Raw genomic sequence first — 22,903 nt, forward strand, 5'->3', positions numbered from 1 at the left:
TACACTCCTATGAGGTCTGAGATGAGTGAACACCACCTTCACAGGGCAGGGGCGGGGGGTGGAGAATCTAATAGCTAGTAACCTAGAACTGCTTGCATATAAACATCCCTGAAAGGAAAGAGAGATAACAAAACCTAGATAATGCCTCGATCATCCTAGGATAAAGGAGCAACACATCTCCAAATGACATTTTAAATGAATTAAAAACAGATGAATTAAAAACTCAGATCTGAATAATGTTTTCATAAAGCTAAGGGTAGCTAGATGTTGAACATCGATATAAACAGAGACACACATCTTGTTACTGAGATACCTGAAATTTGCCACCTGAAAAAAACAGACAAGCAACCCAGTAGCTACTAGCTAGACACCACCAGTCAATAAGCCTATTATAGCACCATGGAGCAATTGTACCCAGGGATCTAGATTATCAGTTATGCTATGCTCCATCCATCCCACTTGGGAAAATTAGTACCCACTCAACAACTTAGCAGTGTCAGACCTTCATGCTAAAGAAAAGCAGTATCCTATAAATGGAATATAACAAATTGCAAGCTACCAAAGCTCTAGCATTTTGGACAAGGGTAGTATGTTTGCTGACACACTATGCCTTATTGATTTATTTATTGGTTTGTTTGTCTGATTGCTTATTTCTTTTTGCTAATTCAAGTAAGTGATTTATGCATCTGGAACTAGGCAAATAGTGAAGGTCTTATTCTTGGTGCCTTGCTCTGGATTCTGAACAGATCCAACACACTGTAAAATCTGAAACATAAACTTGGAGCCCTATCATTCAGGTGGCATAGCCTCATTTAAAAAAAAAAAAATCAAAAAGAACTATTTAAAATTAGACAGCATTGATGGATTTGAAATTCCAAATGATTCAGCCTGCCATACCTGACAAAGAACTGTATTCTTCAGATACAATGACATGCTAAGGGATAACAAAGGCATTACTTAAAGAAGGAAATCAAAAGACCAGCACTTCTGAGTGACCTCCTCTTTGTTATTCCTTTCAGGAGATCAATCAATTTGGAAGATATAGATGATTTTTTTTTTAAATACTTGGTAGATGCACCTAAATTAGAGCTAAGGTTATCTATGAAATTCTATGATTTTATGACATAACATTGCTATTTCAGTTTCAAGATGTTCCTGTGGTTTCTTTGACCCCAATTTATAGATTCTATAAAATCTTCCTCTTTGAGTTTGTCAAATTATATTTTCTCATTATTTTCTACTTTCTAATAAGAGTTTTAATGATGGTTCTAGAAAATATTTTAGTTTTTGATTTTACCTCTTTCATAGCCAACAGTTAACATAATTGCTCTAAAACAATAATAAATATTTTAAATAATAAGTTACAGACACAAAGAAGTTAAGGACAATTTAATGTTTAGGATACAGTTGAGAAGTTTATAGCAAAAACAAAAATAAAACAAAAGTAAGCAAAATACACTTGACAGATCACGAATTTTTATTTATAAAATCATGGCTTTAAAGTCTCTGGGTAGAATTTTTTGTTGGTCTGGAATCAAGAAAGATAATACTGGGAATTTTTTTACATAATACCTTTATTGAAATATGATTAACATAGCATATAATTCACCCATTTAAAGTGTGCATTTCAGTTTTGTTTTGTTTTGTTTTGTTTTTTACGATATTCACAGGTTTGTGAAAATGCAGCCACAATTATTTCTAGAGTATCTTCATCCCTCCAGAAATAAATCTTGTACCAGTTAATAGTCACTTCCCATTTTCTCCCAGAAACCCTCAGTGTTTGGCCACAGTGAATCTACTTTCTGACCCTATAGGTTTGCCTACGAAGAGCATGTCATATACAGTAGTGTATTTTGTGAGTGACTTCTTTCATTCAGCATAACGTTTTTGAGGTCCATCTATGTTGTGGCATATATAACTATTTCATTCCTTTATATAGCTGAATAATATATATAACCCATTTTATTTATCCATTCATCAGTTGATGGACATGTGGATTATTTCAATTTTTTGTCTATAAATAGTGCTGCTGTGAGTATTTGTATTCAGTTTATGAGTGAACATAGATTTTAATTTCTTTGGGGTATTTGTCCTAGAAGAGAACTGCTGGGTTGTATGGTAAATCTATGTTTAATCTTTTGAGGAACTGAAAGATTTTCCAAAGTGCCTGTACCATTTTACATCCCTATAAGCAGTGCTTAAGGGTTCCAATTTCTCTAACTGCATCCTTATCAACATTTATTTTTATCTATGCTTTTTATTATTATTATTACTATAGCCATCATAGTGAGTGTGATGATAATATCTCATTATGGCTTTGGTGTATTTTTTTATTTTTTAAAGATTTATTTATCTGAAAGAGAGAGAGAGAGAGAGCGTACACATGGGGGGGGCAGGAGGGGCAGAGGGAGAGGGACAAGCAGACTCCCTGCTGAGCAGGGAGACTGACTCTGGGTCCAATCCCAGGACCCAGAAATCATGACCTGAGCCAAAGGCAGATGCTTAATCTGCTGAGCCACCCAGTTTCCCCAATGGTGATTTCCCTAAGCAAAAGATGTTGAGCATCTTTTCATGTGTATATTAATCATCTGTATATCTTCTTAGGATAAATGCCTATTTAGATCCTTGGCCCATTTCTACAATGGATTATTTGTCTTTTTGGCTTATAAGAGATCATTATATAGTCCAGATATACAAATCTCTTAGATATTATTTGTAAATATTTCCTCTATTATACAGTTATATTTTCACTTTCTTGATGGCAATCTTTGAAGCACCAAACTTTAAATTTGATAAAGTCCAATTTATTTTTTTTCTAATGACACTTGCATTCTAGTGTCATATCTAAGAAGATTTGTCTTAACCAAAGTCACATGGTTTATTCTTATATTTTCTTCTAAGAGTTTTATAGTTTTAACTCATACATACCTCTATATTTCATTTTGAGTTATTTTGGGGTATGGTGTGAGGAAGGGATCTAGCTTCATTATTTTGCATGGGGATAGTATTTATTTCAGGCCATTTACTGAAAAGACAATTTTTTTAAACATTTTATTTATTTATTTTGTCAGAGACAGAGCAAGAGAGAGAGCACAAGCAGGGGGAGCAGCAGGCAGAGGCAGAGGGAGAAGCAGGCTCCCCGCTGAGCAAGAAACCTGATGCAGGACTCTATCCCAGAACTCTGGGATCATGACCTGAGCTGAAGACAGACACTTAACTGACGGAGTCTTCCAGGCATCCCGACAATTTTTTTCTTTATTGAATTGCCTTGGCACCCTTCTCCATATCGATCATAAATGTAAAGGTTATTTTTGGACTTTCAATTCTATTTCATTGACTGTATGTCTATCCTTGGACACTGCCACAGTTTTCTTAAAACTGTAGTGCCACAGTAGCTTTGCATTAAGTTTTTTCCCCAGTTTATTGAGGATTTATGTCAATAATCATTGACATACAACACTGCATAAGTTTAAGGTGTATAATATGATAATCTGATACATGTATATACTGTAAAACAATTTCGACAATAATATATCAGTTAACAGTAATATGTTAGTTAACACCTCACATAATTAAAACATTTTTTTCTGTGATGAGAACATTTAAAATTTACTATCTTGACAACTTTTAAGTATATAATATAGTATAGTTAATTCTATTCACCATGCTGTATAATTGATCCCCAGAATTTTTTCATCTTATAACTGGAAGTATAAATTATTGTAATCTACTCTTTTTTTATTAGATAACCACCTACTAGTTATTTGCTAATTTATAACATCTACATAAAACTGCCCCTTATAATTTTGAAACCTGTCCTTAGACACAGCTAGCCCCCTGAAAGGGAGCATGACCGTTTCCACAAAATGAAACATTTTAAGCAACATTAAACAAAGCATAAGAAGATTATTAAGCTATGATAGGGTACTCTACAATTACAAAAAATTTCTCTTAATTATATGCTGCTCTGACACTCAATAGAAAATGCATATGAACCATTTAATGCATTTATAAGTAAGATCAAATTTGAATATTCCAACTAAATATGCCAGTATTATCTGCTATTAGCTCCTTGCTTGGGTCTTGTTTTTTCCTCTCACCTTTGACCAAACCTTATTACTAAAACAGAGATACTGGTTTCAGGCTTTTAATCCTATAAAGCAATCAAAAGAGAAAACATCCAAAACATCATTTATTCATTTTTGAATTATAAGCCTGACTTGACATTACTAGAGTCAGGCTATTGGAGTTCTGCTACAAGGTAGTAATCCTTTCTCTAACACAAAGTCCACATACAACTATTTGTGCACTCTTTTCATGAAATAAAACCACAGGAGGTGTTGGTCTGATTAAAAACAAGTGTATAATGGTGAAAAGAAACAAATCCAAATGGAGACTAATTTTTTTTCTTCAATGTCTCCCTTTAAGATTTGGTTTTAGAATGAGTCACGCAGGCATATTATGTTTGTTTTCTGTTGTCTGAGGGTCAGGACAATTAAAAAAGAAGGACAGTGACAGGATAATTTCTGTTTCAATGCAAACACACATGCACAAATGCACTCTCTCTGTGTCTCTTTCTCTCTCTCTTTCTCTCTCTCACACACATATACACACACACACATATTGCCCTAAGGAAGAATTTATTTTAATCCTAGATTTTCTTTTTTTTTTTTTTTTAGGATTTTATTTATTTATTTGAGAGAGAGAGAGCACGTGAACACAAGTGGGGGGTGGTGAAGAAGTCAGAAGCAGATCCCCACTGAACAGGGAGACCAACCTGGAGCTCCATCCCAGGACCCTCGGATCATGACCTGAGCTGAAGGCAGACACAACCAACTGAGCCACCCAAGTGCCCCTAATTCTAGATTTTCACTTTGATTTCACCTTACATATATTTTTTAGTTCAATTCCAAAAGGTTGCCTTTCTTGAGGTGGTTTTGCTCTCTTAGCTGGCATAGTTTTATTTTTTAAAAAGTCATTAAAGGTATAATTTGGAAAATCTACATTTGAAAAGAAATACTAGTTTAATTTATAAAACCTTTTCATCAAAGCTAAGCAGCAAAACTGAGTTGTATTGGTGCTGCAAATAAAGTTTTTAAAAAATTAATTACATTATATATGTGTTATTCTTGGAAACATTAAATAATAGAAAGCAAACACAAAGATCTTATCTTTGGTCTTCCATACAATGATATCTTTATAATTAGGCTGACAAATTTACTTTAGTCTCCTTCTTTCCTACTATTTACTGTCATTATAAAATTGAGTGATGAATTGTTCTTAATCAAAATGAAAGATTCTGCTCACCAAAAAAACACCAAGAAACAAAAAGGTATAGAGGAAGAAAAATGTCATTTTCTTCTATCCTTTTAAGTTCTCTGCTGAGAACCCTATAATAAAAGACAAATTAATAACAGAAAGTCATACAAATTTATTTAAGTTTTACAGGACAGGAGTTTTGTAAGGAAATGAAGACCTGAAGAAACTGTTAAACCTTTTCTATGTGACCTGAACTTCCTCACAACATGGTTTCAAGGTTAAGTGTCCAGAAAATAGTCAAACAGAAGTCATAATGCCTTTCATGACCTACCCGCAGAAGTCAAACTGCATCACCTCACCATATTCTACTGGTCAAGACGTTTACAAAAATGCACCCAATTTCAAGGGGAGGTAATAAAGACTCTTCACCTCTTGATGAAGGTACATCAACATCGAATTGTAAGAAGAGCACGGATGAAATACATACACACACACACACACACACACACACACACAGAGTAATCTTTGAAGAAAAAGTCTGCCATGGACATCACATATATCACAAACTTCTTTGTATCCACTTTACGAGTTTCATTCCCCTAAGACTGTCACCGTATAAGGACACTGAGCACACAAAGGGAAAATGACTGAAAAGAAGTACAGGGCATCCAAAAAGGAAAGGGCAGTATGAAAGACCAATTTCACATGCTTTTTGCCAGCCTTCCCAGAGCATGTGGGTGAGAAAACACTATTCAAAAGTTAAAATTTCACAATAAAGTATGATCTCAGTCATATAAAAGTTACTAATACTTAACAGTTTTAATGACTACAGATGTTTATTTGCCTACAAGCACAATAATCACCATTTACTGAATGTTTTCAAAGTGATGAGAATTTTGAATGCACACACTAAATTTTGTTCTTAAGACAACCCCATAATATAGGCTTATTTTAGTCCCCATCCAAAGGGCAGGGAAGCAAGTCTATAAAAGTTAAATAATTTATCCAAGGTCATACAACTTGTCAGAGACAAAGCTGGGATCTTAACCTTTGAATGCACTGTAACTTTTCCAACTCATATTCTTGCATATGATTAAGTTCCAAAGGTCCAACAGAAGAACACACATCAGTATTCTTCTTTTTTTCCCCCACACATCAGTATTCTAAAAGGACACGTGCCACTAACTGCAATATGTACAAATTAGGCCATCGCTAAACTTAAAATCAGCTTTTTGTTACCATCTACTTTCCATTTAAGAGTTTCTAAAGGGAAGATATGGGTTAAGAGAAGGGGATACAAATAAGACAAAAAGTAAAAACTTAAAAGATTCTTCAGGCAAAGTATTCAAATTAGTAAGAGAGTTTAACATTATTGCAGAAATACAAGATTACTATATAAAACAATTCCCAACCCACAACAGAATTTTCATCTCAAAAAATACTTACATATAATACTTACATATAATAACTTACATTATTATAAGTAACTTATAATACTTATATATAATATACACATCATACACATAACTTATAATACTTACATATAATAACTTACATTATTATAAATACTTACATATAATTGGAAATTTAAAGTACCTAGAAAAATATGGCAAAAATATATAAGACCTATTGGAGGAGATTTCAAACATTATTGAAAAACATTAAAGAGGGGAGCCTGGGTGACTCAGTGGGTTAAGCCTCTGCATTTGGCTCAGATCATGATCTCAGGGTCCTGGGATCAAGCCCTGCATCTGGCTCTCTGCTCTCTGCTTCCCCCTTTCTCTCTGCCTGCTGTTCTGCCTACTTGTGATCTCTTTCTTTCAGTCAAATAAATAAATAAAATCTTTTCTAAAAAAAAGAACATTAAAGAAATAAATGAAAAAATAAATAAATGGATAGAAAGATACAGTACCATAATGATGTCACTGCCCTAAAATTGGTCTTTAGATGCAATATAATTCCCCTCAAGATATCAAGAGTTAATAAAGTCACTGTAAAAGTTGATTTTAAAATTTGTATGGAAAAACAAAAATCATAGCTAAGAATAGCCAAGATATAAGAAAGAGCAGAGGAGAGGAGGGGAGAGAAGAGAAGAGAAGGAAGAGGGAGGGAAGGAGGAAGTTAGTTGCCCTTTTTAATATTGTTTTGGCTATCTACTGCTTTGTAGCAAAGTAACCCAAATTTTAGTCGCTTAAAACAAATATTTAATTAATCTCATGATTTTATGGATCAGGAATGTGGGCAAGACTTGGCTAGTATATCAGTAAAAGTTAAATCAGGAAGTAAAATCAATAAAATTGATTACAAAAATTTATTTATTTCAAGAATTGGCCTACTTAATTCTGGGGGCTGCCTAAGTAAGTCTGTATGGGAGAAAATCAGGAAGGAAAGATTATATGGAGGTCTGAATTCTATGGACAAAGGCAGAAAATGCTATCTGAAGGCAGAATTTCTTCCCTCCGTCAAGAAACATACAGGTGTGCATTTAAGGGAACCCAACAAATTAAGTTAGGCCTACCAGTATAACTACTCTTACTTAAAGTCAACTGATTAGTGGTTTTAACCACATCTGTAAAATCCTTTTGCAGCAGCACCTAAATTAGTGCTTGACTGAATAAAAGGGGATGGTAGCCCAGCCAGCCCAGCTGGACATATCATGAAGCTATCACAGCTAGGTTATTATTTTATTTTATTTTATTTTATTTTGTTTTATTTTATTTATTTATTTAACTTCATGTGGTATCTATAGGGATCATTCAATGGTACTCAGCCAGATGCTAATTGGTCTGGAGAGTCCAAAACAGCGTCACTCAAATGCCTGGTACCTTGTCAGGAACAGCCAGAACAGTGGATTTTAGCTGTTCCCCTCTCCCCTTCCATGTACTCATAAAGTTCTCACCATATGGCATCTCCAGCAGGGCAGTTAGACTTCCTTCTTGGCAACACAACAATCGTTGAACCACACTAAAAACTGTCAGTTATCTCTCTAGTTGTGGAGCTATATTCCACTAGTCAAAGCAAAGAGCAGAACAATTTCTAGTAGAGGAGAACAGACCCTACCATCTGATGGGAAATGTGTCAAAAGTGTGTTGCCATCTCTAATCTGCCATAGATATCCAGACTTATTATACTATAGTAGTAAAGAGAGTGTGGTATTGCATAGGGATAGAAAGTGGCTAAAGGAAAACAAACAAAAAACAAGAAAGTCCAGGCACAGATTTGTACTTACATGAAACTTGAGATATAATAGAGACAGCACAGCAGATCATTAGGCAAGAAGTGCACTAAACAACAAACAGTTCTGGTCGCTGATGGGAAAAACTAAACTCGAACCTCTACTTCAAACCACAGACAAAAACTCCAGATGGAGTTTTCATTTAAAGGTGAAATCAGAAAGTTTAAAACTTTTACAAAAATTTTAAGAGGAAGATATAGTTATAAACTTTAGGCAGAAAAGAATTTTCAACAAATTCAAAAAGTGTTAATCATAAAAGAAAAAAAAGATCAATTAGACTGCATTTGAGAATTTTTGTTCATCAAAAGATTCCATAAAAGAACATGAAAAACCTAGCCAAAAACTAGGAGAAGACATTTGCAACATATTTAACAAATACATTATTAAAACCAGAATATATAAGTAAATTCTATGAAATAATAACAAAAGACAAACATTCCTCTATCAAATAGGCAAAAGGGTATATATTGGCTTTGCATAGAAGAAGAATAATGAATGGCAAATAAACATAAGGGAAAATGTTCAATCTCTTTAGTACTTTAGTAATCACAGAAATGCTATTTAATAGCAAGGTATAATATTTTATATCTACTAGAGTGCCTAAAAACTAACCAATCTGGTAATAAGTATTGGGAAAGATAGGGAGAAAATGAGAATTCTTATACCATCTGGTTGGTGTTAATTTGGACAATTATTTACGTAAACAAGCTGGCAGTTATCTTGGAAAGGGGAAAAGGGCATATCCCATGACTAAGCAATCTATTTCCAGGTATTTATCAAAAGTCTTCAAATCAGGCATGCATAACCCTGGAGTACATGAGGAGTCTCTCATAGGCACAGATACATTTAAGGGAATAAACTTCAGACTCTCAGCTTCCATATGCAATGTATGATTTCTGAAGCTTTCTGTCTAAGAATATATCTATAGTAGAGGCTTCAAATGTCATGACAATCACTTTCATAAAATCATCCTTTTCTCCATTTTGTTAAAAGAAATTCCCCTCAGTCATCTTCAATTTCATAATGATGCAATATCCCAAACAAAGCAAAACTGAAGGAAGCCAAATAAAGAAACAATCCAAAATATTAGTGACAGAGAACTCTCCTTTAATGATGATACATCAGCAATGCTTTGTGGGTTGTATGGCTTTGTATCTTTCCTAGTCTTCTGTAGAAATGTATTTCTATTTAGGACAACGTGTGCATTAGAAATACCCTAACACACACACACACACACACACACACACACACACACACACATCATATTAGGGTGCAGAGAATACTTATATATTGCAGGGTGGATTATGGAAAATGACAACTGTCACTTAGTAGCCTCACTTTCCCATGCTTTGCAATTGTGGAAGAAGACACTGTACCTGAGGAAGAGAGAACCCTCATCCATGACAGGAAAACAAATCAGGGTGAGGGTAAGAAATACAAATGATAGCAACAAGCATGAGATAAGGATGCATGCCTTATCAGTCTATCACAGAATTAATATATCCAGAATGTTTTTTAAAGTACCACAGAACTATACAACAATGTGCTCCAAATCTTATGCCCTTTGTCTAGGACTGTATTTCAATTGGATATTTTACATGACTTCAAAGAATTAAAAATCAAAATGTTTATGTTATTCTAAACATCTCAGAATTCCATCTTTGAAAAAAAATGGAACATATAGAAGAGGTAAAAAGTGTTTTATATTTTCTGGAACCCTTATTATTCATAGGAAAAACATTTCCTTGCATTTAAAAAAAAAATCAATGGACACAAATGGGATTTGTTTTTTTGTTTTTTTACTTAGTAATAAATATCCTTTCTGGCACTTACCAACCACTTCTGTACTTGATTCCTTCCTATGAGAATAGAAAGCAGATTTTACTATACATAATGTGTACTTAGCAATGATCCTTGCAACACTTTATGTAAATACTGTACATACTGGTGGCCTAATAAATATCTTCTCTTACTGTGGATTTCCACTGAATCCTGCCTCATTCTAGTAGTCAGCGATAGTCATCTAAGAACGAGGAACAGATAGAAAAATGATAGTCCCATTCATCTAAAGAGATGTACTTCCAAGGTTTTACTTTATGTTCAATAACTATTTTTGAAATAGCTTTAACCGACTGTGTATAATAACACTTGTCATGAAAACTAAATTCAGAAAAAAATTCACACTTAAAAGAGTCTTAAAAGGACATGAAATTTGCTAAGAATCAGGTTTATATACACAACTTTGTTGCTAAATATAATAGGGTGGGCAATAAAAAAATTCTAAGTGCAAATACATATCACACTATGATAAAATCATGTGAAACAGTGAAATAGAAATATGAGTTTAGGAGAAAAAATATAAAATTTCTTTAAAAAAAACCCTTTTTATCTGCATTTTATAAGTAAATGATGATAGGTAAAAGATCGCAATAGCATTTGGATTCCATTGGACCTATTTTAAAAAATGAGACTACAGTCTAAATTTAAAATGCCAATACACAACTATACCAGAAATAACAGCATTTATAATTTGCAATTGTAACTTATCACTTAAGTAGTTGTTAAAAAAAATTAGATATCCACTTAAAAATGTATGAAGAGACTCAGATTTTCAAAATTCTATTGAGGGATATGTGAGTAAAATTTCAAACAGGATACCCTTGCACAGATACCATTAGACATCACACACAATATTTTTTGCTTTTTTCCGCCCAACAATGACAAGCATTACTGAGCACTCATTATAAAGCAGGTACCTTTTTAGGTTAAAAAAAAATCAATAGATAAACATCCCTGCTTGGGTAGAGTTTACATCTTAGAAGCATATTTATAGCAGCATGGTAATAGCAATCAATCAATAAATGAAAATAAGCATAGCCAACTCAAACATCCATACAAAGAGAATAGGTCATCACTTTATAAATATTATACAGTGCTAAAAATAAATATACTCAGATATAGGCAATAATATAAGTCAAAAATATAGATTGTAGTATGACAGAATTTTTATACATCTCAAGAAATCAAAATAAGACAAACACAAAAGCATAAATATGTGACAAAACTATAAATATTTGTAAAAATCTGTGGGAAAAAAAAACGTAATAGTTACTCAGACAAAAATAGCAGAAGGATGGGATTAAGTAACAACAAACAAAAGTAGCTTCAACATTTAGAGGTCAAATTCTTGTCCTTAGGTTCTTGGATTCTTGGGTTCATGAGTACTTATTTTATTTTCCTGCACCATTTTCTAAAAGTAGCAGCTATTACATAAAATGTGAATGAAGGCAAAAAATAAATGTGATTGAGGTTCTTTAGGATTGTCTGCAACTATTCAGAAACTGAGAGGCAAAGTAGGTTCACAAGGATCAGAGAAGAATCACAGCGTTTTCTCTCTAACATCAAGCGCTGCTCTCCAATGACTCACTTAAATCCCCTTCCTCATGCTATCAGCCGCTCACACATCACTCCCTTAGGTGACACCCATTCACCAATACATGCTGAACACCAGTGTTAACATAATCAGTCTTCACAACCATTCGAGACCAAGGAATTTGTCTGAAACACAAATGGCTCTTTCATTTTGTCCCTTAGGACTACTTGTCAGCGCCAGGATATTCCTTATTTTGCCTCTATTTTAATAAAACAAACTGATAGTCAGTAAAAGTAGAGACTTGTTTTTAATTTACATAATCTTTATTCCTATGAAATGTACTCAAAGTCAATGAGGAAATTGCTACTCCTTCTGACCAAGATCCCTTCTATTAATCTGTCTTACTGCCCCCGGTAGCCCAATATACGGCCTGAGCTATATTTATTTGTATGTCCCACTTCATACCAAAGCACACTTAAAATAGATAAGGCTTTGGGAATTAATAATTATTGAATAAACAAGATATAATATTGAGTATACAACTACCTTTTCTTCTTTAGCATATGCAACATTTGATTAGTAAAGGGATACTCATTAAGCAGACCCATTTACCATTAAAATAATTACTTAAGCAAAAGAGACTTAACTGTGCTATTTGTTTCATTTAATGGTTACAGATTTGTTACAGAAAATCATAAAGGTAAAGAAGAAAACCTACATGACTGAGGTTTCAAATTTTCAATCACTGTCATAATTTCAAATATTCTGTCCCTTGTACATTCATGTCTATTCATCTGAAACTATGTGCTCACAAGTGGATGCTAAATTAGGTGCTCTATGGCTTCCTTACCACTGCCTCCTTCACATCTTCCTCTCCCACACCCCTGCCCTAACAGTGTGGAAAGGTGGCAAATAGACAAAGGAGGCTTCAGCATGTTCCAGAACATCGTCTACAGAATTTAGACTCACTCCACAGGAGAGATATTCTTGTATTTATATATAATATAGACATTTGTTTTCATATAAAAGAATTACTTTTATTCTTAATGTTAAAAAAAATTGGCAATGTTAAAAAAAAACTAGGGAGGAGCTGAGTTTTAAGATTGGAAAGGAGAGATATTAGTGCATTAATTGGAAGTATCCTCCTATTAGTAACAATATTACTTAGCCTCTTGTAATAAAGAGGTTTTTTTATTCCAGTAATTACTACTTATCTGAGATAATATTCTTGAAAAAAATGTAAATAAAAATCAATTGCAACATTTCTGGTATCACTGTGTATCAATCACTCCATTAATGACAATTAGGATAAAAACAGAAGCTAAATTGCTATCCTTCATGACCCATCCCAACAGAAACACTAGGATGATCCTAATTGACTAATTTGCTGAGTTACTTCCTATTTATGAATAGTATTCCAACTTTAGTCTTTACCTATATATTTACATTACATGTTTTCTTCTGACATGCCTTATAAATGGCAATTACATTTTTATGCAGAAAATGTAGAAAGACTAGTGCCATGGTCAGTAATTGGAGTAAGAATATTCTGCCCATGATAGGATTTAAAAATAAGAGAATGGCACAATAAGAAGTAAATTAGAAGAAGAAAGAGAGGAGAGAGAGAAAGGGATTTTATCAGCTTAATATGCACAGATTCATCACTGTTGTTACAGCTTACATAATTAATTTTTAAAAGCAGTTTAACTTCTTAAAGATGATATATATGTTTGCCCCCAATTTTTCCCCTACTGAGAAAACAAAAATCAAATCAAACAAAACAAATGAGATTTCCAGAAGAGAATAAACATTCTTCAGTTTTGTCTCTGTCTCTGTCTCTTTTGGGGGGGGGGGGAGGGTTAAGGGAGTGGCAGGGAGTGTAGGGGAAAACAGGCAATTATTGATGTTGAAGGATAAATGAGTCAATCAACACTAACAGAGAAGATTTCTAGATCTGATTTCTTTACCTGAAGAAAGTGTCCTACAACTGAAAAAATCTAGTGTATATAGTGAATGCAAACAATGAGAACAGGGGAGAAAACTAATGCATCCACTCTGGACAGAATGCAAGACTTTTGGAGTTTCCTTTGACTTGTTTGTTTGTTGTTGTTGGGTACAATGCTCTTTCTCTTTGTTCCTTAATTAGTCTGGGTAACAAACATCTAGAGGAGAGGGACTGAAAAGTAGGAGATAACCATGTCCTAAGAACACTTAAAGGACCATAGGTGTTTAGTAGGCAGAAGAATTAGGACACAGGCCAGCCATAGTCAAGTTGCTGGAGTGAAAGTGTCCATTGCTTTGTGAGCTAGAAATGCATTAATATGTAATCACTTACTAAGTCCATATTCTATGCAAGCATTTTGCTAATCACCAGACATGGCTTGTGACACAAACCACATTTTCTACCCTCATGGAGCTTTTTCTCATGGACCTTGCATGAACAAAGTATGGTTATCATTCTCATAATCACTTCTTTTCCTGGGGAGTTTCCCAGAAGCAATTTTTCATAACTAATGCCCAGAGTGATAAGTACAACTAAATCTTAGATCAGGAAGACTTAAATTAAATTCAAAAAATTCAGTAAGTTTCTCTAACATAACCTGAGAGAAAAGAAGCTAAGAGATTGGGGAATTTAAACCAGGGGTTTTAAAAATTTCATCCTAGGAGGAGATGCTGTGGGATGTCCTCACTATGAGAGGAAAGAGACCTGAATAAGAACCAAAGAGAAGTTCCCAACATGTACAGGGATTCAGAGTCAACTAAACCTCTTCCCGGATTCCTCTGACATTTAGAACCAGATTCCTCACTGAGAATAGTTCTCTTTGTTTATGCTTTTAGAATTTTCTCTAATCAGTTCTGTTTTCAATCTCTCAGTAATAGAACCAATAAAAATAGCAATAATACATTTAATAATGATACATTCAATAATTATCATTTATTGAACCATCTATGCTCCAGTCATTGTATTAGTGATCTTTTTTTTTTTTTTTTTGAGGTAAGCAATCCTTCAAGGTAATCATTTTCTCCATTTTCACAAATGAAAAAAAAATTAAACTTCATAGAGATGAAATTTCTTTTTCTGAAGGTCACATAGTTTTGAGTCTGGCTCTGCTATTTATAAAGTTCCTGCTAAGGCCAAAGCTTTTGATCATTTCCAAGTAGCCAGACAGAACACCATCATCTGTGTAGAGTGAGGGAAATGGGAGCAGAAACTGCTTGCAAATGCATAAAGAAGTAACACTGCCTATTTCTGAAAATGAAAACTATGTTGGGGCAAGCTTTACTTTATATTTTATACTTTTTGTCTGTATTTGAATGTTATGCCTTCCTCATGTACAACTTTAAAAAAAATTAGCACAAATGCTAAACTGCCTCTCAAATTCATTCCTTTCTGTTCTTCTTAGTTGTGCTAAAACAATCTAAGAGAAGGGATTTGGGGCATGCTCACCTGAACTTCAGGGTTGTGTTGGGATGTTGGTGGTCTGCCATGACTAAGGCAGAACTCATGCAAGAGTGAGAACACTCCTGCAAAGGTGAATGTGAAGATGTCAGCTCCTAGCCTCTACCTCCAGACTGGACAACTGCCTTCTGAACTTCTTTCTGCTAAAATCTTAGATTATTTTTTAATTTTAATATTGGAGGTAATATGTTTAGTAATTTTCATTCAAAAGGGGAAATATTATTTTTTTATAATCCTGAACTAAGTTAAACAGGAGTGTGTTATAATAAACAGATCTCAGCACATCCCAAACACACTTTCTAAAAAAGTGTTCAAAGGTATAAGGCCTTCAAACATTCAACTCTTTACCAATGATTTCAAATTAAATAAAGAAACTTGGTAGCTGGGGTAAAACTGAAATTGATGGTGATATCAAATGATGACAAAGTTTAAATGGAACTTCTATACTCATGAATTGTTGGTGGCAGCACAAGTCAGTTCAACCACTTTGAAAAATAAAATTGGCAAAAAGCATCAAAAACTGTAAGATCATTCACAGCCTTAGACCTATTAATCTCACTTCTGGAAATTTCTCCTTTGAAATTATAAACCTTTCCACTTTAACTGTGCAAGTGGTTTTTAAGAATGTGTAGTTGAACCTCTCAAAGTTTATTAGAAATGTTTTATATTTATACTGAAATAAAATATAAAGACAAGGGGTACCTGGGTGGCTCAGTGGGTTAAGCCTCTGCCTTCGGCTGAGATCGTGATCTCAGGGTCCTGAGATCGAGCCCCACATTGGGTTTTCTGCTCAGCAGGGAGCCTGCTTCCTCCTCTCTCTCTGCCTGCCTCTCTGCCTACTTGTGATCTCTGTCTGTCAAATAAATAAATAAACTCTTTAAAAAAAAAAAAAAAAGACAGTGTTTGAGGGCCTGGGTGGCACATTCGGTTGGGCATCCAACTCTTGATTTTGGCTCAGGTCATGACCTCGAGGTCATGGGATCAAACCCTGCATCAGATTCCACACTCAGTGCAGAGTCTGCTCAGAGTTCTCTACCTCCATCCTTCCCTCTGCTTGAACGCTTTCTCTTTCTCAAATAAATATATAAATAAATAAAATCTTTAAAAAAATAGTGTTGGAATTTTGTTTTCTTTCCTCTATTTGGCAATTTTTTAATGGATTTATGTTAACCTTAAAAGGAAAAAAGCCAATATAACATACCTTTGGTTCATTCTAAGTTTATGGGAAGTACAAAAATGTTTAGGGTATAATAAAACGTTATGTGTAAAGAGGAATGAAAGATGTTATATAGTCATAATTACATTATGATGTTCAAAATACAAAGCAATCCTTAAAAAATTATACCATATAAAAACTCAAGCAGTAACACCTCACCAAGCTGCTGCAGACTAGACAGGATGGGCTGGAGTGGGGAAGTAGACTATACATGCTACATCACCCACCCACAAGGCATCTCAAATCCTAAAGAGGAAATTATTCATCCTGCTATAAAATATCTAAAACATCCACTTTCCCTGATATACAAAAGAAATGCTGATTGAGAAGAAAATAAAATGGCAACAAGTAGACAGCACAGAGGTGAGAGGGGAAGCTACCCCATTAAATAGGTAGAGGAGATCTTGCCAGGGCGTGTAAAGCAATACACAGCATCTACAAAATGTCGAAGAGGAAGCACACTAATTAATTAAAGACTCCTTTGAGTAACTTTGATTATAAGGTGACAAAGATTAATTAAGGATCTCAATTTCTTTTAAATAAAAGTGTACATCACACCATAAATCAGCATAGTAAACAAATGGTGTAAAATGTGTCAAGGAGGGTTAGTAAACTTTGGAGGAATAAAAATCCAGAATGGATTATAACAATGATTACTTTCTTAGCCACAGCTCATAACATTTTTCTACATGTTCTTTGGTGGTGAGGAATAAAAAGTTTATAGCAGACTCTTTTACACACTCATAATTTATAAAATAAATGTGTACCAATGTAATTTTCATAATAAATCACACATAGATCATTACAGGGTCTATGTCCAATCATTCACAACAGATTCTTTTCTTTTTTTTAAAGATTTTATTTATTTATTTGACAGAGATCACAAGCAGGCAGAGAGGCAGCCAGAGAGAGAGGGAGAGGGAAGCAGGCTCCCTCCTGAGCAGAGAGCCCGATGGATGTGGGGCTCAATCCCAGGACCCTGAGATCATGACCCAAGCCAAAGGCAGAGGCTTAACCCACTGAACCACCCAAGCACCCAGATTCTTTTCTTTTTTTAAAGTTCCACATTGAAGTAGCCTTTAAAGTGGATATAGAGTTATATAGAGTTATTGGCTTGCTACACTCCATAGGACCACTGCAAACAAGAGCAATTTGCCTAGAGTAGGACAAAACAGATAAGCTGTATGTTTTATGGAATGTTGCTTTAGTAAGATTATTTTTGTTCAATATAACAAAAAATAGGAGATAGTCCAAAATGTTAACAAAATATGTTATTGAAAGATGAACTTTTGTGTATTTTTAGCAAATTTTAGTATTTTTAGCTTTTTCCCAAATACTGCTAATAGTTAACTTTGGAACAAAAAATAAACATCTTTAAAAGTTTGCACACTTCCCAAACTTAATAAGGAAGTTATGTAACATATATTTAAACCATCCCTTTATGTCTAGGAACCATTCTTATGATTCTCAGTATAACTTCTCTGGAGGAGTGGCATTTCTCTTAAAACCAACAGGCACAGAACATAGTTCACAAACAACCTCAGGATGCTATGATTCTTCTATCTTCTTCTTTAGTTACAGTTGAGATAATCTATGTACCAACGTCTATCTTGTAATTTGGTGTTTGGTATCTGATATACCATCAGTTGTCTACTAGAACTAGTCAAGCTTCTTAAAGCCCTTATTTTACATGTAACTTTAATCCAATAGTGTTTTCATTGAGGTGTGTGAATATATACACATACATTGTCAGGAAGTTATTTTTCTTAGAGCTAAGGTCAGTCTCCCTCCTGATCTTTCTCTCCCTCTCCTCTCTCCAATTTCTCTTCTTTTTCCTTTCCCTCTTTTCTACTTCATCCCTCCCTTCACTCTCTCTCTTTCTCTCTCTCTCTCTCTCTCTCCCTGCCCACCTTCCTCCCTTCACTGGAGGGTCTAGTTTTGACTCCAGAAAGCAGCAGCTGCTGTTAGTGTAAGACATTAGAGAAAAATTATTCCAGTTATGTTAAGGTATCAGTATTCCTTTAGCCTACTCCAGACTAATGAGCTATACCTATAGGGTACAGATATATGGAACCACATCCATTTTAGACACTCAAATCCAGAAACCCATGTGTGAGTTGAGTTAGCCAGAAACACAAGTTATAGCACTCTGTCCCTGAATTGTTGGCCAGTTGTTCCCATTACTCAATTGGCTGGGAACCCTGAGAAGCACAAAAGGCAAGAAAAGGGATCTTAGGAGGCATCTCCATACTCCCCCAGTGTACTGGCCTGCAGTCAGTTCCTAAGGATAATTCATTATCAACTGTTAGGACTCATATTTAGTTGAAGGGCCTTTTAGAGTTCAGGAGCATTTAGAAAAGCAATGGTGGAAGCAACTTACTGAGTTCCCTTTATGAGAGCTCCAGTACCCATTAGCTAAGAAGTGCTGAAATTCCTAAAATGACTGTCTTCTCATGTCATTGATGACTTGTTAACTCAGATTCTCTCTCTGCCCCCAATCTTGTATTCACCTAATCATGAAAGTAGACCCTTAGCTTTCAGGTGTTTTCTTTCCAAGGATAAAACCACTGTATTTTTCCAGAGCATTTCCTTCATATATAATAACATGTGATTAAGAGGAAAAATAGTAGGATTGTGTTTTAGTTCTCAACAGGAGGCATATCGTAATTAACAGGAAAAATTTTTAAAAAACCATTATTTCCTGAACAAAGACATGCTCTTCTGTAAAAGTGAATATGGGGAGGGGAGGGCTCATGCCCTTTCATCACTCATTGGTGTAATGGAAAGAGAATGCACTTCTGAATCAGGAAACCTAAATTTTAGTCAAAGCTCTGTCATTCTCCTTTAACTTATTCATTCAACTAATATTAAGTGAGCATTTTCTCTGCCAGGCACTGGACTAAGTTCTAAGCACAGAACGGTGAATGAGAAAAGTTTGCTAACTGCTTGGAGCTTAGAGTCTCATTGGTAGGATGGTTCTTAAACAGATAATTATCTTATAAGTAATTAGATTCAGAATTATGCAAAGGGAGGGGCACCTGGGTGGCTCGGTGGGTTAGGGCCTCTGCCTTCGGCTCGAGTCATGATCCCAGGGTCCTGGGATCAAGCCCCGCATCGGGCTCTCTGCTCAGCAGGGAGCCTGCTTCCTCCTCCTTGCTCTCTCTCCCTGCCTCTCTGCCTACTTGTGATCTCTGCTTGTCAAATAAATAAATAAATAAATAAATAAATAAATAAATAAAAAGAATTATGCAAAGGGAAAACACAGCATGGTCTGAGAATCTTAACTGTGTGACCATAGAGAGGTAACCAGACCCCTGGGCCTCAGCTTCACCATCTGCAAGATGGCATAAACTATACTTGGCAAACAACCATGATACACATCTGATAAGAATACCTAGAGACAACACAAACCTAGAGATAATACCCAGAGACAATGTGGTTTGGAAAATTCCATGTGGTAAATAAATATGGAAGATTATCATCAGTTAGAGAGGTATTTTTTTTTTAAATACATGAGTAACCCATATCTTCCCCTTTAGCTAGCATGGTAACCATCAAAGAAAAGGAAAGCACAATATATCCAGTCAGCCTCAGTGAGTCCTGCAGTAGATGTGGAATCGCTTGAAGTAATTGTTAATTGATAACTATGTACAAACTGCTCTAGTAGCCTATTATTGCCAATAAACTACCTCAAACTTTAGTGGATTGATACAGTTGAAGAATTCAGGAAAGTTTCATCTGGAAGATTCTTCTGCTCCCAGAAGAATGTAGCATCACTTGCTGTCACTCAGTGGTATTCAGCTGGTGGCTGGTCCGGTCTTAGAGGTGGCTCCTTGAAAGGAACTCTAGAAGACCAGGCTCAGTGGGCCCCTTTCTCCTCCATGTTGACATGCTCTTTACATGGTCACCATGTTGTACTTTTTTTTTTTTCTTTTATTTATTTATTTGACAGACAAGAAATCACAAGTAGTCAGAGAGGCAGGCAGAGAGAGAGGAGGAAGCAGGCTCCCCGCGGAGCAGAGAGCCCCATATGGGGCTCGATCCCAGAACAATGGGATCATGACCTGAGCCGAAGGCAGAGGCTTTAACCCACTGAGCCACCCAGGCGCCCCACCATGTTGTACTTCTCACATGAAAGATCAGAGTTTCAAGAGTGAAGACCCAGAAAGTAGCAACTATCAATGTTTTAAGGGCCAGGAAATGAACAATGTATCCCTTCTACTATATCAAATCGGTCAAAGCAACCAGTGTCTGCTCAAATTCAGGGGAAGGAGAAATAAACCTCATTTTCTATGGGGAAGAATGTCAAAGAATTTATAGCCATCTCTAATCTGCTGCACAAACATTGATAAAAATTAGTCATAGCTTAACTCTGTTCTATGTTTGCCTCAGCCCCTCCTCATTCATTCTTGTTTCCACAACACACACAGATCAAGAAGCTCCTGCACTTATATAAAATTTATAAAAGGGACATGAAACAGGAAAAGAAATCTTTCCCCACAGACCCTCATTAGTAGAGTGATTGAAGAGAGAAACAAAACTGCTTCTCAACAAACCAGCTCCTGGTACATTCGATCCGGGAGCTTAGAGAAGGGCTGAGAGAACACTGCCCCTTTCTCCTTCCTCCTCTGGCTGCAAAGCCTGATTTTGTTTTTCCATCTGATTATTTATTAACAAACAAACAAAAAAAGTCCTAAGATTCTGTTCTATTACATTCAGATCCTGACTGTAAGAGGGATTTTTAACAACACGCTCATTATAATCAAGTGACAAGTGAACTTGAAGGTCTTACAGAGTTTATTAGGACAGAATTTCAACTGCAGGATATTCTTAGTTGCTACATAAAATGTACAGGATATTATGCTGCACCTCAGATGAATTATGCAGGGCATTAAAAAAAGAGCACGGGTTCTGGAGTCATGTGGATCTGAGTCTGAGAAGATTTCTGCCAAGATATAAGACTGACAACATCACATCTGAGCTGGTATTTCTTCAACACCATTATCGCTGAAGAAATGGAGAGTGAAATGTGCCTAACATAATGACTGACACGTAGCAGATTCTCAAGAAATGTGAGTCGCAGGAATGAATAAAATCCACATCATCAAAGTAATCATCTGAAAAACAAAATTCGATCATAAAAAGGATAACCTCTAAGATAACAGAAGAAGGAAACTAAAGTTTATTAAGTACCCACTATGTGACAGGCATTGTACAAGTTGCTGGGGATAAAGATGAAAAAGCTTTTCTTCAGAGAAAAGCATGTCACCCAAGAGCTATGAGACAGCAAAACACAACTGTGGCAATGCAGAACGTGTGCTTTGGCCTGCAGGTCCCAGAGAGGGACAGGTGGGCAGGGGTCTGGATTTTTAAGGACAAGTATGAATCACAAAGAAAAGGAGGGAGAAGGAGGGATGGACACAAAGATTATTATTCAAAAAGGAAAAAGAGTCCATTTAAATATCCTTGAGATTAGGGATAAGAAGTGGGGAAAAATGATCCTGTAGGTCTGTATTCCTTATTCACGGTCATATCCTGGCAATAAGCCCAGGTCCAGACAGTGGACAATAAATGCTCATTAAAGGAAAAGAAAGTAGGGGGAATGTGGGATGCCTGATGAATTTTGTACTCTATCCTAATGACTGAATGTTACACTGAAGGCCATGGGGTATGTTGAAGGATTTCAAGTAGGGCCAATGTGATCAAGGTTCATCCTTTCCAACCATGCATCTAAAAACACTATGGGGAAAGAATTAAAATAGAATAGAAAGAATAGAATAGAATATAGGTAGGGAACAGTTAAAAATCTATTACAGTAATATTCCTCTGGTGTGTTCTAAACTTTTACAAAGATTAAGGCAGGTATACTATTCTCTGTTTCACCTGAATCAGAGAATGTCAAACCTACTTCCACACTTGTTTTGAGTATGAAAGTCAGACAGGGGTGAAAGTACCAGTCAGCTCACAGTATCTTACTATTGACCTGCTGGGGTACCTTCCTAGCTCTCTCCTGATGAAGCAACAATTTGCCTTCTAAGCACGTCTGTGGTGAGAAGATGTGTAAAGCACAGACCAATAGAAAATGTCTTGTTTGGTGGGACTTTTTTTTTTTTTTCCTCATGTCTTTTCAGCTTCTTTTTTGGATTTTGCTCTAAGCTCTAGATTTCCGTAACCTCTCACACTCAAAAGTTCAATCGAAGAAAACACTACTTTGTACATGATTCTCATCATGGCAAAATGGCATTATCTGCTTGAGGCTGTAAGACTATAGATGAAAAGGGGATTGAACATCAAGTCACTAGTATCAGTGTCAGGTAGAAAAGGGCAAGCGGTCAGTTGAATGAAATGACTTACAAGCCT

Source organism: Enhydra lutris, unplaced genomic scaffold (assembly GCF_002288905.1).
Source record: "Enhydra lutris kenyoni isolate GAN:26980312 unplaced genomic scaffold, ASM228890v2 scaffoldscaffold2, whole genome shotgun sequence".
In the NCBI taxonomy this organism is placed as follows: Eukaryota; Metazoa; Chordata; class Mammalia; order Carnivora; family Mustelidae; genus Enhydra; species Enhydra lutris.